Consider the following 15790-nt stretch of genomic DNA (forward strand, 5'->3'; position numbering starts at 1 on the left):
AGAAATCAGCACCTTGGTGTTGGCTTAAGTGGTTGGTTTCACGGTGGCAAGGAAAGAGATATATTAGGCCAGAAGAGAAAGAAGTTTGTTTTGTTGTGACAAAATAGTCGGTTGCTTTCAATTTGAGAAGGCAACCTAGTTGATTCCTTACTCTAGAGAAAGTGGTTGGAAAAAGTCAGAATAATTGTGTATCAAGTTATATTGACTTGACTTAGCATAGGATTAAAAAGAGAGAGAGAGAGAGAGAGAGAGAGTTCAGTCAAGAATAGACTGCTTTCCAAACAGATGTCCGTGACAGTCAAGAACGTCCAAAGACCCAAGGTTTTACGGTGTTGAAAAAGCAGGCTACAGCCAGACCTCAAATAGTAACAGATAAGATTGAAAGAGATGTTTAGTGACTAAAGCCCAGTAAATATTCTCATTTGAACTAAACAGCTCAAGTCTGAGGCAACCATTCCTGAATAGTATGGCCTTCCTAAGTATTATTTCACATAGCATCAAGGTTATCACCATTAAGTTGAGACGAAGAGTAGGACGAGGTTTAAAAAGAAAAAAAAAGATTAAAATAAAGTAAAATAAAATAAAATAAAATAAAATAAAATGGGAGAATTATGTCCACGAAAGGGCTTTGACTATGGTTATAGGGACATGGAACCACTTAGAAAAAAATTGATCGGAAGTCTACAGAATTTATGAGAGAAATGAATTTTCAACGAATTCACCAGTGGAGGCTGAAAAGCCCTTGCCTGTCCAAGCTTTAAATGAGCCCTGGAGCTTCCAAGTTGCACAAGTAGAAAAGAAGCTATGAACTGTGATCAACTGGCAAGGGGAGCATACTCCCCCGTCCTCACTTGAGCTGGGACCAGTGAGGATGGCAGGCAAGGGGACTCTCCCTGGAAAGCCAGCAGCCGTGGTAGACATCTGGGTTTTAACAAAGGAATTTCCTGTACTGCTGGGACAGAGGGACCTCTGTTCACCAAGGATCACAACTGCTGAGAATCAAGGGCTCTCCCATCTATAAGAGCCTAGAGTGGTTTCATCCTGTCTTTTCGCCACCATTGTATTTTGTGTGTGTGTTGAAAGTGGAGAGTAGATGCTTTGGCTTTTTTAGAGCACAGGTCTCTAGACTAGGAGTAGATAACACCAAATCTGGAGGATAGAAAGGCCGTATCGCCCAGAAATCCTGGATTTTCAACTGGGTGCCGTGACTGGATGTGATTTTAGGTTATCTTCCTTAGGTAGGGGCTGAACTTGTTCCCTACATGAGACGATGAAACTGATAGTTGGTGACAGTTTCCTCTTCTTTCGTGGCTATCCAGTTAATAAACCTCATCTCTCAGCCTTCCTTACAGATGTGTAACATGATCAAGTTCTAGGCAACGTTACTAGTTCTAGAACCGAGCCATAAAAACCTAGATACTTCTACACATAAACTAATCTTTCCATTTCCCCTAAGCCTATGGCAATATGTTTATATCTGTATATACCTGTTTTTCTCTTTTCACTAATCTGTCAGTGTAATAAATTCTAAAATAGTAGAAATAAGGATGTATACGGCGGGGGCGGGGGTGGCTATCACAGATTTGGGAGGCCAGAGATAACATTAAGGATATTTATGTCTAAACTAAACAATGAAGGAAGAGAAGTTAGCTGAGCATCAGGGTCATGGGCAAGATACCATCCAAGCAAATGGAGTAGGGAGGGAGACCCAGAGACACAAAAAATCCTACGTAGCAGAAAGTGAGAATCCCCCACCAATGTACTGTTAGTCCTTATGATGTCAGTGTCTTAAAATGCTTCTTCAAGTATCTCCATCTGTATTCCTGAGACTATCTCTGGTTGCTGGAACCTGTCTTCTGCCCGTGTACAGAAGGCCAGAAGTGCCAAGGAACTGATGCCTTTCTCTCCCCAGGATTTGGTGTATGAGTACCCCAAATCCCTCACCTCTGAGATGGGTTGGCTACAAAGCGCATGTTCTACACTGGATAACAATAGTGGTAATGTGCTTAGTAATCCGGTCACAACTTCTTTCTATGTCTCAAGTCTCTATTACCATACTGTTGCATCCTGAGATCAACTCTCAATTAAAATTCACATGCCTGTGAATCCTTATCTCAGGGTCTGCTTTTGGGAGAAGCAAACTTTCATGCCGTAATTGAAGAGCTAAAAAAAAAAAAAAAAAGGTCCAAACTGATTGAAAGAGGGAATACACTGACCCTTGAACAAATGGGGGTTAGAGGCACTAACCACTCGTGCATTCAGAAATCCACGTGTAACTTTTGAGTCCCCAGAAACTTAATTACTAATAGCCTACTGTTAGCTGTAGGAAACAGCTGGAAAGCCTTACCTGTAGCAGAAACAGTCAGTTAACATATATTTTGTATGTTATATGTGTTATATACTGTATTCTTAAAATGAAATAAGCTGGAGAAGAAGTATTATTAAGAAAATCCTGGGTGCCTGGGTGGCTCAGTCAGTTATGTGTCTGACTTCAGCTCAGGTCATGATCCCACGGTTTTTGGGTTTGAGCCCCACGTCGGGCTCTGTGCTGACAGCTCAGAGCCTGGAGCCTGCTTCCGATTCTGTGTCTCCCTCTCTCTCTGCCCCTCCCCTCCTTGTGCTCTGTCTCTCTGTCTCTCTCAAAAATAAACATTAAAAAGATTAAAAAAAAAAAAGAAAATCCTAAGGAAGAGAAAATACATTTATAGGACTGTATTTATCAAAAGAAAGTTGTGCTGTTCAAGGGCCAACTGTATAAGGAAGAGAAATTATAAAAATGCGTATGGGAAGGTAACATTTGTACTTTATTTGAAGGGCATGTACATCCCACCGAATGGCTTGCTAAACAATAGGAATATAGTTAGACATTAGATTTGTGGAAGCAAGATTGGCTTGGTGACAGAGAGAGCAAAACCAGAAGAAGGGAGAAAAATTTGGAGCTTTTTAAAGTAATCAAGATGGAAATTAATAATAACTTGAGTTTTGATCATGGACAAGTGGATGGAGAGGTAAGAAGGCTTGAGAGACATTTAGATGAAGGTAGATCCGAACGAGGCTGATCAAACTGACAGGTTTGATAGAATGTGAAGAGCAAGAAAGAGGATTAAAACCAAGGAAATTCCTTGGGAACCAGAGAACCTGGATGGAAGGTGACAGTGTTTTCCAGAGCAGGAAATCTAAATGTTCATCAAAACTAACTGAAAGGAGGTAAAAAAATGCTCTGTTTGGCACGTGACGAATTTGAGACACCAGTCAGATAGGTAAATAGACGTATCTAGTTATCAGTGAGATTCATGGATCAGAAATTCAGGAAAATGATCAGAGATGGAGATAGAGATTTGAGTATTATTTAAATCTAGATGTTAATAGAAGCGGTAAGATGATAATATCCAGTGAGAACTCCCGGAGCAGTGGTTGATTGTATGCCTGCTCCCCAGAAGACAATTCTTTTTTTTTTTTCTTTTTCCTTCCTCTTACCACAATGAGTACAAAATAATTTATGGGTTTTATTTAGAGGACAGAGGTCAAATATGAAAGATATCTTGCCGGACAGGTGTTTAGTAATGTAGGTGAAACATCTATCTGTGATTATCTGAGCCTAGGACCTAAATAATTTTTTTTCATAATAAATACAAAATTTATTTTGTAAATTTTTTATATGCATCGTATTTTTCAGGAATGAAACTATGTATATTGGAGATCATTTTATTTACTTTTCTTTGGCTATTTGCTAAGAGTTATTCACTGTGATGCAATATGGTATCGCCAATGGCAATACGGGTCATGACATGTACGTTACCAATGTATTACCTCTACGTCGGTTTGAAATTTCAGCTGTCCTAAGCACAAATATGACAGGTTTGAAACTTAGAAACATTAAAAGTTGTTCCATATTCTCACACACACAAACACATTTAATTTGTGTATCACAGAATGATAAGAAAATGGGAAACTGCTACCTTGATTTTCTTTTATATTTGAATTTCCAGTGATACGTAATTGAACATGATACTCTGCATGGGTTTCACCCACGACTACCCTGCCGCTCCCCTGCATTACAGTTTATTTTTACACTCCGTTCCTTATGATGCTGTCTATTGAAGGGTATGGTCTCCAAGTCATTTTGAATACTAGAAACTGAATTTTGAGATAAGCAACAGATGTTCTGTGATCTCTTATCGCATCATCCCGTGCCATAACATAGAGAATTATGTCAGCACTAAATATCAGATTTCCTCATTTTATCTTATTAGACTGTAATTTATATTCATATACTGAGATTAAGGATATTTCCCCCTTTGATTCAGACCTTTGACAATCGGTCTGGTTTGTATTTATGTTAATATTTTTAATCGAGTGTCCAGCCACACATCTAATTTTTCAGTCCCTACACTTCTCGGTCATGATGTCTTCTCATCGCCTGAATTCGATTACATCCCAACATTTTGCATAGCTGCCACACAGAGCCTAACATCTTAATTCCCTTTGTCACAAAATCTTAACTTTTTTTTTTTTCACAATCTTTACCTTCTTTCAAAATCTTAACTGGTCAAACCACACTTGCGGTTCAATGAACACTTTTATAAATACAAAGTTGTTTTCTTTTCACGGAGACATTAAGAAACAAAATTCCTTTTCGTTGATGTAGATATTTTGTAGTGCCTGCTTGGACAGCACGTAGACTAAAATTGGAACAATACAGAATAGATTAGCATGACCCTCAAACAACGGTGACGCACGCATTCATGATACAGCTATCTTGTAAAAGTTGATTCTGTCGGTAATTTTCGGGAGGCCATACTTCTTACATATTTGAATCTTCGTTTTTCTGGGGGTGTTATTGTCGGAACCAATGATTAATGACAACCCTAACATAGACAGCAAGTAGAAATATTATTGCAGTGGAATCAAATTTTAGTGGTCACTGTTGAAAGAGATCATTGTATTCTGTTGCATCAAAGCTCATATTCGAAATGCCATTTCCTATAAAAGTTCTCTGCTCTTTTTGGGGGGGAGTGGGGGCACTCAGGGGTCTTTCTGCTTTAAGTAGCATAGAAACACTACGATTTCAGATGGATGCTCCTGTTGGAAAGACTGTTTCTTTCTTCAGGGTCAGAGACATAAATGGTAACCCTTAACGTATGGAGGGAACAGCTACATGCAAGATGGAACAGACGACAAATTCCACCTAAAATTATATTGCATGTTTATTTTTGAAGGATTGTTTTCTTGTGTTGTTTTTGTTTGTTGGTTTGTTTTTTGGGTTTTTATTTTGTGTTGCTTTGTTTTGTGTGTTTGTTTCTTTTTGGTTTATATCTGCTGCCCTCATCACCCAGAATGTTTGCTTCGGGTACACAAGATTTTGCAGTGATTTTGAAGAGTCCTGTGACCTCAGGTTATCAAGCCAGTATTTCCTCAAGCTCTGACACCCTGTGACTCTATGACTCAAGAATTATTGTCATGCTCTCCCTCCCACGGATCCTTAGAGCAGTGAGAGGCAGAATATTCATGTGAACCCATTTGGAAATTTGTCAAAATTCAAACAGACCATTACTGGCAGAGCTTAAATTTGCACAAAGCTTTTTTCTCCCCCTCCCATTCACTCTAAAAAAAAATCAATTCTTTCCACTGTACCATGCAGCTATTCTGTATGTTTCCACAAGCACTGAAGCCATGTGTAATGATTAGCATGTCAGAGCAAAAACAGAATCTATCAGGGTAATAATTTTTTTCTCGTGTATTCTTTTTATTATTTTTGATTACATGCAAACTACGTGAGCACTTCACTAGTTATCTATCTATTGCTAAACAAATTACTCCCAAATTCGTGGCTTAAAACAATACTCCATTCTTTCCTCGTTGGTTCTGCAGTCAGGGAGCTGGGCAGGGCTTAGCTGGGTCCTCTCACAAAGCTGCTGTCATCTCAAGGTTCAGCTGAAGCAGGATCTGCTTTCAAGCTTGCTCGGTGGTTGTTGGTAGGATTTAGTTCCTCTAGGGCTGTGAGTTTGAGGACCTCACCTCCATGCTGGCTGCTGGACTGGAGCCGCCTCACCACCTGGACAGGTGGCCCTCTGCACCAGAGTCATCGTGTGCAAGAGCCAGGGAGGGAAGTCATGAGGTTTCATAGCCTGACTGTGGTGTGTGCGCTTCATCCTTATGCTGTGCTCCCCTCATTCACAGCAAGTCAGCCCTGAGTGAAAGGGAGCTGAATACACAAGGGTGTGAACAGCAGGAGTTGGGGATCATTGGGAGCCATGTCAGGATCTGCCCTCCACCAATGGACTCGTGTTACATTGATTTGTGCAACTCACATCTCATAAATTCTCTCAAGAGCAACTTGATTGCTGCGTGTATGTGGTTTGTGGGAGAAACTGTTTATTCATTCACGTACATATACCTTTTGACAAACCCTGTACTGGAGGCCCAGAATCCAGGAGTGAATATCCGATCCTTGCCTCAAAGGGGCTCAACTCCTGCTGATGGCTGGAGACAGACATATGAGCAAGATTCTGAACAGGGTAATAACGGGGGGTGAGCAGTGAGAGGCAGAACCTTTCCATGCCTAGCATACCCATATTGTATAATTTCTCCACTGTCGTGGACTATGAGTTTGGAGTTCTGTCCAGCAGGAGAGCAGACACAGAATTGAACACAAGAGACGCTAATGTCCAGGAGGAGACAAGAGCCCCGGACAGGGGTTTCATCTCTGTATTTATTGATCTCACAAGATACTATCCACGTGGTAATTGTGAAGAAAAGAAAATATTACACACGTGGCGAATGTGAAGAAAACAAGATCTTACACACGTGAACTTGAAGGAAACAATTAGATAGTAATCATTAACTTGTATGTGTAAGGAGCAAAGGGTCTGGGAGGCAAGTGGGTTTGTAATCAAGGTACCTTAGTATATTGGCATCAGATGGAAAGTAATTTCTTGCAGGTGTTATAACAAGTTACTTGTGATCCTATTACAATATCTCGCTAGCTAACCTTGGGCATTTTCACCCTATGGTGGCGACTTTCCTCCCTAAGCTGTTTTCTAACTCATTTATGTAAGTAGAACCTATTGCCCACAGTTCCCGTTTTTGGTTTGTCTTTGTCTTCTTAAGTTTACATGCGAGAACCATCATGACGAGTTTCTGATCCTTCTTTTGCTGTCAGGTGGTTTGGAGGGTGATTCTTTGCCTGATTGATGAATACCAGTGATGGAGATCATGGCCATCAGATGAAAATCAGGAGTATATGCAGTATCATTGTGTTCTAAGAGGACGCCAGCCTGGTTAGACAGGCGCTTAAGGCTTCCCCATATTATATCAGGGGCAAGGACTTGCATTTGTAGAGTGGCTTCAGGATGAGGAATCAATGAAGAGGCTTCTTCAATCTTGAAAAATGGGAACAGGAGTTGCTCATTCAGAATCCTCTGGAAGTCATGGTTGGTTGGAAGACATTCTGCCATGCCATGATATGGCTTCACTAATCCACAGAGGCCGGGAATCTGAAAGAACACAAGCATATCCTTGACCCCATGTGAGAAGTTTAAACCAGCACCATAGGATGAGAGGGTTTATCTAATTTAGAAGAATGTATCTCAGCTGCAGTTATTCCTTGAGGGTCAAGATTTCAAATCTTAATAGTGATCCTAGCATGATCGAGGAGAAGTGGAGATTGTAATGTAGACAGCCATTTTTTAAACTCCCCCATTTTTTTAACTCCCCCATTAACATTTAAACTCCCCCATTTTTTAAACATAATTTTAGGTTTATTATGTGCTCATCCTACAATTGCTTGGCCTTGTGGATTATAAGGAAATTTAATTTTATCTGCCATTTCCTTCTGCCTTTGTTTCCCACATCCTTCCCCCCTGGACAATTTTGACCCTTAAAATCTTTAAGGCTACTGAGGGTAGATGGTCTTCTCTTCTGTAACTTCTTACTGCTAAATAGGGGGAATAGGGGGCATAGAAATGTACCCACCTATGGGTCAACATTGATCAGTTGGGGTAAGTATAGGGGAGTTATGAAAGGGAAAGACAGAGTTCAGGGAAAATGGAGCCTCTTTGTGTAGAAAGGGTCATCTGTCTACTGGAAATTATAGGGGTCCAACAAGAGTCACAAAACTATGACAAAAAGACTCATGATTAAAAGATCTGATGCAATTGACAAGGAAATTCAGTTGTTTCTATAGCACATAACACTTCAATAATCATAATATCAAGTGATAACCTTATACCAAAAATTATGAAAACTAGGATTTGCATAGAATCTCTAGAATAGTTATAACATTTACTCAAATGTAACCTAAGGGTTATTATTTGTTTGACAGTGCTTCCAGAGTAACTTAACATACCAAAGAAGCCTAATTGGTCAAAAAGACTTCACTTATAATTTAAGTCTTGGGAAATGTGTTTAAAAAAAAAAAACCTCAGAAAGCTACAAAGCACAAAGCATATTTACCATCAGACCCAAATATCCACAGTTTCTCTGCAATAAGAAGCCAAAAGCAGATAAGCCTTGTTTAGTAATCAATGCTTTAGTATCCCATCCTATTTAGAAAAGGCCTAGATGTCCAATGAATTCAATCCCAATTTATCATGCAAGCAAAACTTTTTTGGTTACTAAAACCTTTGAAAGTATCTCAACAATTATCCATGATCACTATGAGACAAAGTTAACCATTACATTAAGTCATAACATGAGAATATTTCACCTTTGGTAAACAGGTCTATTTCAAACCAACAAACTTATGTTTGGGTCCACCTAAGACAATTTGTACCCCATGGTTAATTTTTACCTGGAACACTGGTGGGGAAATCTGAAGTGAGTGGTCTTTGCTCCATGACATCTCAGAGACCATGTTTAAGTGTTGGGAAAAGGTTTCTATAGCTAACAATATGGTTCACAGTTCTGATTAGAACTGGGTCTGGTGTATAATATATGTTCCCAGTTTCTTCCAGTTTTCCAAAGGCCTGAAGCCTTGTGAGTTTTCCCCGAGGCATCTGTAAACACTGCAAGGGCATTCTTAATAGGTTGTAGCATCTGGGTAAGGATGTTGTCAGAGGGCATCTTTTGTTCCTTTAAAAGGTTATATTTTTTCCAATGACAAAATGGGGAGCCAGTGTTCTCTGGATATAGGGGTGCCAAAGGGCTGGCTGAAAATAAAGAGGCTTAGGTTCCTTGGAAGTTTTCTTTAATTTACTTTGGGTGAGTCTATATCTTCATAAACATCATCCACACTCAGGGGGATAATGGCCATAGGGACAATAGACCACAGAACATTAGGGCCTTCCATATGGTGTGCCATTGGTGTTTCACCTATTCGTTCCCAAATGTCTAGGTTGAAGGTTCCTTGCTAGGGAAACCAAGGACAGCATTACTGAATGATCATTAGTAATTTAAGGAGTGCTATACGAATGTATTGTTTCTGTTTCGGGGATAGGGAGTCTCCCATATGATTCTTTCAAAAGTTCCATGGCAGCGAATCCTAATATAGTTTCACTTTTCTCTTACCTTGTCAGGAGAGATTGTAGTCATGTGCACTTTTTTCTTTTTTAGAGGTCTAGTCATTCCACAGCATTCTGCAGTCCTTGAGTTACATGGGCTTCTTAGTCATGTCAGCTTGTAGTCATGTTGCCTTCTTAGCTACATCACCTTCTTACCCACGTCGCCTTCTCGTCACTTCGGCTTCACGTCAGGGTCACCGTCTGTTGCAGACTATGAATCTGGCGTTCTCTCTTGTCCAGCAAGAGAGTGGACACAGAATTGAACACAAGAGAGGCTAAGGTCCAGGAGAAGACAAGAGCCCTCAGCAGGGGTTTCGTCTACGCATTTATTGAGCTCTCAAGATCTTGCAAACGTGGGGAACATGAAGAAAACAAGATTTTACACATGTGAACATGGAGAAAACAATCTGACAGTAATCATTACCTTGTATGTGTAAGCAGCAATGGGTCTGGGAGGCAAGTGGAGTTTATAATCAAGGTATATTAGGATATCGGCATCAGATGGAAAGTAATTTCCTGCAGGTGGTATAACAAGTTACTTGTGATCCCATTACAATATCTCACTAGCTAACCTCAGGTGTTTTCACCCTGTGGTGACAGCTTTCCACCCTAAGGTTTTTTCTAACCATTTATGTAAGTAGAACCTATTTCCCCACATGCCACATCCATGGCCTTATGTTAGGCAAGCAATAACATCATTTTGCTCTTAAAATTTGGTTTAGTCAGTCAACCATCAGTGGTCAGTCCTTACTCCCTTGTAGTGAAATGGGAGCAAATGGGATGATTGTAAAACTATGGTACGAGTCTGGCCAATTGGCCCAAAGAAAGGAGTGGTCACATCCACATTGGAGAGCAGTAAGGAAAGGTCTTCGTGGGGAAATGGAGTGAGATTTGAGTCTTGAAAGTCAGTATCCCAGTTGGATGGGTGGGTGTATATGGTTGGTGGTGCCATTTAGCAAGGCAAGTAATACATGGAAAGAAACAGGTTCAGAGGCAGTGTGAAATATGATCTTAATAGTACATTAATCAGGGTTTGGATGGAATATATAGAATCCATGCTATCGAGTTAAACTTAAAAAAAAAAAAAAGACTTCATAAAGGCTCTTGCACAATTCCTAGAAGGGCTCAAGGAGCTGCTCCCAAACTGAGGCATCACAGGTCAACTTCCTACATGAGAAAAAGACATTCATTAGCCTGCCTCTCGGGAAATTCCACGCATCATCGATTCCAACATTTGAACTTGTCTCACATCTGTGACTGCAATTGTAGGAATGTTGGGAAATTCAGTCTGAGGGTTTTCCAGCCCTGTTAGAAGGGCATCATGGGGATGATGGGAGCCATTTCTTAGCATCAGTCACATGTTTACTTTGATATGTTGTTTGAAGTGCGTGTGGGACACCCTTGTGGAGAAGCCCAGTAAGGATCAGCTAGCCAGGGGCAACCCACATGCAAGAGATCTGGTGTTAGCTGAAACTCTGAAAATATGTATCACCCAAAAAGAATGTGGGAACCAACAAAGGCTCCTAACAACTCTCTTTGGTACTGTCTATTCATTTTTAGAAAGAGCCAAGAACATTAGAACTCTTAAGTTGCCAAGAACCAATTAGAGCATCTATTTCAACTTTAGTCTAATATTTGAATTTGTTGGCTTCCTGGCTAAATTAATGAGTAATTACACTGAGCTTAATATCTTTTAAAACAACCCACCCCATTGTCAGACAATGTGCTGTCTCTGAAACTGTGTTAGATTCATCCGAGATTATTCTCCCCCAAACCTCCACCCATTCATTCTTTTTTTCTGTACTGGGAGCTTCACAGAATATGTTTGTGCCCTATTTCCTTCAAATGTCTATCAAAATTTATAGGGAATTCCTAATACCACGAGCCCCTCTTTGGATCACAAGCCATAAGGTTGCTTCGAATGCTTGGCAAAACTTTCTGGAAAGAGACAGTGAAAATCCTAGAGGATTTTGTTTCCCGGTGTTCTGTGGCTCCCCAGTGCTCTGAAATGATTCGTGAAGCTTGATCACCATCACCCTCACCCCCAGCTTCACCAGCCCCTGAACCCACCTAAGGCATCTCACTGACTCCCACCTCCCTCTGAGCTGGCTGACAGGCGTCGCCTCTGCTTACCCCAGATCAGCCACGCTGTAGGTGGATCTGTACCTTTCCCCCATGACTCTTCTTGCCACTCTCTCCATCTCGATTTCTTCATCTGAAGCGTCTTCGTTCCTGGACAGTAGCAGCAAACCCAGAGAAAATCTGATGCCTGTAAGTGAGTAACCTCAGAGCCGGATAAACACAAAGAAATAGATCTCAGGATTCCACGTTTAAGGATATCATTTTGAACTTTAAAATCTGACCAGCAGATACCAGGCACACCTGAGTGTCTGATGCCACTAGGAGGCACAGCAAGAAAAGGCAGCCGAGATCTGGAAAAGCAGACTGATCGTAGATGACATCTCATTAAAAGGAATTGTTTTGCAATGGTGATTTTGTAGCACAGTGAAGCTAACGATTCCTAATCTGCTGTGCAACAGAGGTACTGTGCTAGAGCTTTCATTTACTGGTTTGATTTAACACCTAAGAGTAAGGTAACTGTTACTCTCTCTTTATCCTAGACAAAAAAAAAATGAAAGCTCAGAGCTGTTAGGTAACATGTCTCCGTATTAATTAATTCATCCATTAGCAGCGCTTTTTATGATATCGCACCTGAGAAGCACGGCAGGATACAGGATTAAGATCCTCTTTGGTCTGTCCTGTCACTCAGCGCATTAATAGGACCAGATTTAGGTTCCACCAAAAATTCTTAGGATGCTCTAACTTTGTATTTTGTTTTGCTTCATCTTCTCCAGGAAATTGCTCTCCCTCGTCATCGCATCAATAAATCTCCATCCAAAACATCTCTCTCAGGTAGCGTCGCACCTGGCAGATTTTGATTCTCAGCTCACCTTCCTCTCTATTCGGCTCATGCAGGTTTGGGGCATCAGTGTCGAGCAGGAGCCTTTAGAAGAGGGTGTGATTGCTTTCATCAACCTCTGAGCTAACCCACATCCCTCATGCCTAGAGTGGGGAAAAGGTTGGGATTTATTAAGTGCCAGGTGATAAACCTGACAAGACAGCTGGGACATTTTTTAGGAAATTGGAGTTGCAATCTCACTGCTAGTGACTGCTTGTTGATTGGCTTCAAGAATGTAATGATTTCAAGAGGTCTGGAGTCCAGAAGCCTTGACCCCCTGCCTGGCACTTTTGCAGACTCGTTTTACAGATGCATTAATTGAGACCCTAAAGGATGGAATAATGAAGTGTCTTTCCCAAAGTCAGAGAGAAAATTAGTGACAGAAGATGGGCCAGAATTCAGAATTGTGAAGTGTTATATCCAAACTCACCCCCTCCCCCTGCCTCCACCGCACAGGCGCACGCACGCGCGCACACACACACACACACACACTCCAACTAGACCCTCTCCTTCTCTGAGAGATAGCATCCTTCACGGAGGTACATTACCCACAGGTAAACATCAGATCCAATGGCCAGAATCTGGTTGGTGCTGTCCATTAAGCGGTGATCTTGGCGTTCTCTCCTAGAAACTAGAATTGTTAGTGGGAATGTTGTTGTACCTACTCATTTTCCTATATCACATGCTTCCATCATCTTATTTCTCCTCACCAAGTGGGACATTAGACCGCTTGGAAAATTTTTACAAATGCATATTGTATCCATGTGTGCAGTACGAGCCCTGTTTCAAATATGTATATACATTGGCAACCTCTCCTTTTCCTTTCAGGAAGTTGGAAACAGATGTTTCAGCTAAACTAATAACTGGGCTTCTGTATTTGTGTTTGGAATTCAAAGAACTTCCATCCAGTGGATTAAAGTCAAATTCATATAGTTTGCCTGATGAAGCGAAACAATAACACGTTTGATAAATGTAGGAAGTTTTTGTCATTGGAAGATATTCTCCATTTGCTTTTTTTTTTTTTTAATTTTTTTTACCTTTATTTATTTTTGAGAAACAGAGTGAGACCAAGCATGAGCGGAGGAGGGGCAGAGAGAGAAGGAGACACAGAATCTGAAGCAGGCTCCAGGCACAGAGCCCGACGCGGGGCTCGAACCCACGAACTGTGAGATCATGACCTGAACCGAAGTCGGGCGCGCAACCGACTGAGCCACCCAGGCGCCCCTCCATTTGCTTAAAAAGGTGTGTGAAAAACTGTGTATGAACAGGGGCTAGAATTTCACTTTGTTCAATTACCATAATAAATATCTCCCACTCCGTATCAGGAGAACTCACTGATGCTAGTGCCTTCCATGTAGCCTACGCCTTATCTGCATAGACAGATGCCAATCTTCTTAGGCACCGATAGACCGTGGTTTATTCTTTATTTTTTTTTCACAGTTTACCCTCCAGGAACTATCATAGTAAAGAATTCGTTTTAGCGTAAAAGTGCACCTACCAGTAACAACTTTGGATTGCGAGGAACTTGTTCTGGGAGTGTTCCGCAAGGCGAGCAAACATTTCCAATAAATCTTCACTTGATAAATCAGTGCTGTCTTGCAGGACGAGTCGTAGGTGACGTGGAATGTCACATGATCACAACTTAGCCAATGGTTCTTAAGATTCGCTTTGACGTACAGATGCTTTGAATGACGAGCATGTTTCTGGAACAAATTATGCTTGCAAACTGAGATTTACTGTCTGTCGAGAGAGCGAGAGAGAGAACTAATTGTCTATCGTATTCCAGGCTCTCAGAAAGTAAACATAAGTAAGAATTGCTCCTGCCATCAAGGAGCTCGCATTTCCGTAGAAGACACGTCTGTGGATGCAAACAACTGCATACCATGTAAGAAATGTTCACAGTGCCACCTGGTGTGGACAAGAACTTCCGTTTTCTCCCTCTTGCACTTCAATGAAGGGAGGCACGGATGGCCCAGCTTGAAAGATGAAGAAATACAGGGTTACACGTGTCAGTAACCTACCCAGTGTCCCACGGCAAGGAAGTTGCAGAGCGCACAGGAGTTCAGGCCCTCTGACTTCTTGGCTAGCGCTCACCAACCCTCTTCATCAGCCTTTGAGGTGGGAGTCACGCGCCAGAGAGCTGGATGGGCGCCCCAGACCAGAGGGGCCGGAGGTGTGACAGAGGGGAGGGGTGCAGAGCTGGGGAACCTGCTCTACCTACATGTTGTCGCTCTCTCATCAGTGGGAGAGGTCGATCCGTGAAACATCCGTGCTATTCTCCAGCTTGTACATCCCAATGAGGACAAACGACACAGTCCTTTCCTGGGGCTCTCGCTCAGCCTTTCTGCTTATTAGGTTTGTATGTGTGTGTGTCTGTGTTTTCTGTTGGTTCGCATGTTTGTTTTCAACAAGTCCGCCTGTAGCATGTTTTCATCTCATAAAACTCTGTCGAAAGCCATTAAAGTTGTTATTCGTTTTCCACCAGACAATTTTACTGGCCACTATGGCTTGATCTAGCATAGGCACTTTGCTCGTGTTCCCATCTCTTGACCCAGCCTCTGACTGATCTGAAATAAACTAATCGAATTTGCTTGGCACTTGTTGCCTGTGGGTGAAGCACCCTAACACCTTGCTCTAACTACTGGCCATAGCGATTTGTTTCAGTTGTCAAGATTTACGCTTAGTTTTCTCTGTCTTTAAAATAGAAAGAAGGGCGTTCATTTATTCATTCCTTCACTCAGTATACAAACATTTATTGACCACCTCTGTTTATATCAGGCCTCGTGGTAGAGATTAGAGATGCCATTATCAGCGGAACCCAGTCTCTTCGCAGGAAGAGGCGGAATTAATGCAGGGTGATGGACGCTATCATAGAGGTGCACGGACTATACGATCGGGGCACAGAGAAGGTAGAAAGAAAACCAGATTTCCTAGAGGAGACGGCATCTGCACTAACATTTTGAAGGACAACCGATGAATCAGATGGATGGTGCAGAAAGGGTGGTTTCTCAAGGTCAAGGAGAATAGGAGGTGCAAAGGCACAGAAGCATGAACGTGCTGGGTCTGTTAAGGAGCCTGACTGTGGGACTGTGGATGTGAAGGGGGTGTAGGGCAGAGCCGAGGGAGAAAGGCCTGGAGGCAAAGTCAAGGGGTAGATTGTTTAACAGTCTGAACAGATGATCCTTTATCCTAAAAGTCAGATGGTCTGAAACTTGGGTCCACATGCTGATGTCTGATGTCCATGAGGCATCTAAAATGCCACATATTCATCTCCATAGAGGCAGTTTGGGGGGAAGAGACAACACTGTGGTGAGTTGTTCAAAGACATTCT

The 15790-nt window shown here is 41.7% G+C and overlaps 1 non-coding gene across 1 annotated transcript; it reads left to right on the forward strand.

Annotated features, from left to right (window-relative positions):
- The first annotated feature begins 4658 nt into the window (after positions 1-4658).
- Positions 4659-4765, forward strand: LOC124504457 (U6 spliceosomal RNA). Its single transcript, XR_006960434.1, has one exon. It is a non-coding gene; the product is annotated as a U6 spliceosomal RNA (small nuclear RNA).
- Positions 4766-15790: the final 11025 nt, after the last annotated feature.

This window comes from Lynx rufus, unplaced genomic scaffold (assembly GCF_022079265.1).
Source record: "Lynx rufus isolate CCGP_SWC_20201006 ecotype Redwood Valley unplaced genomic scaffold, mLynRuf1.p SCAF_8, whole genome shotgun sequence".
Taxonomy (NCBI): Eukaryota; Metazoa; Chordata; class Mammalia; order Carnivora; family Felidae; genus Lynx; species Lynx rufus.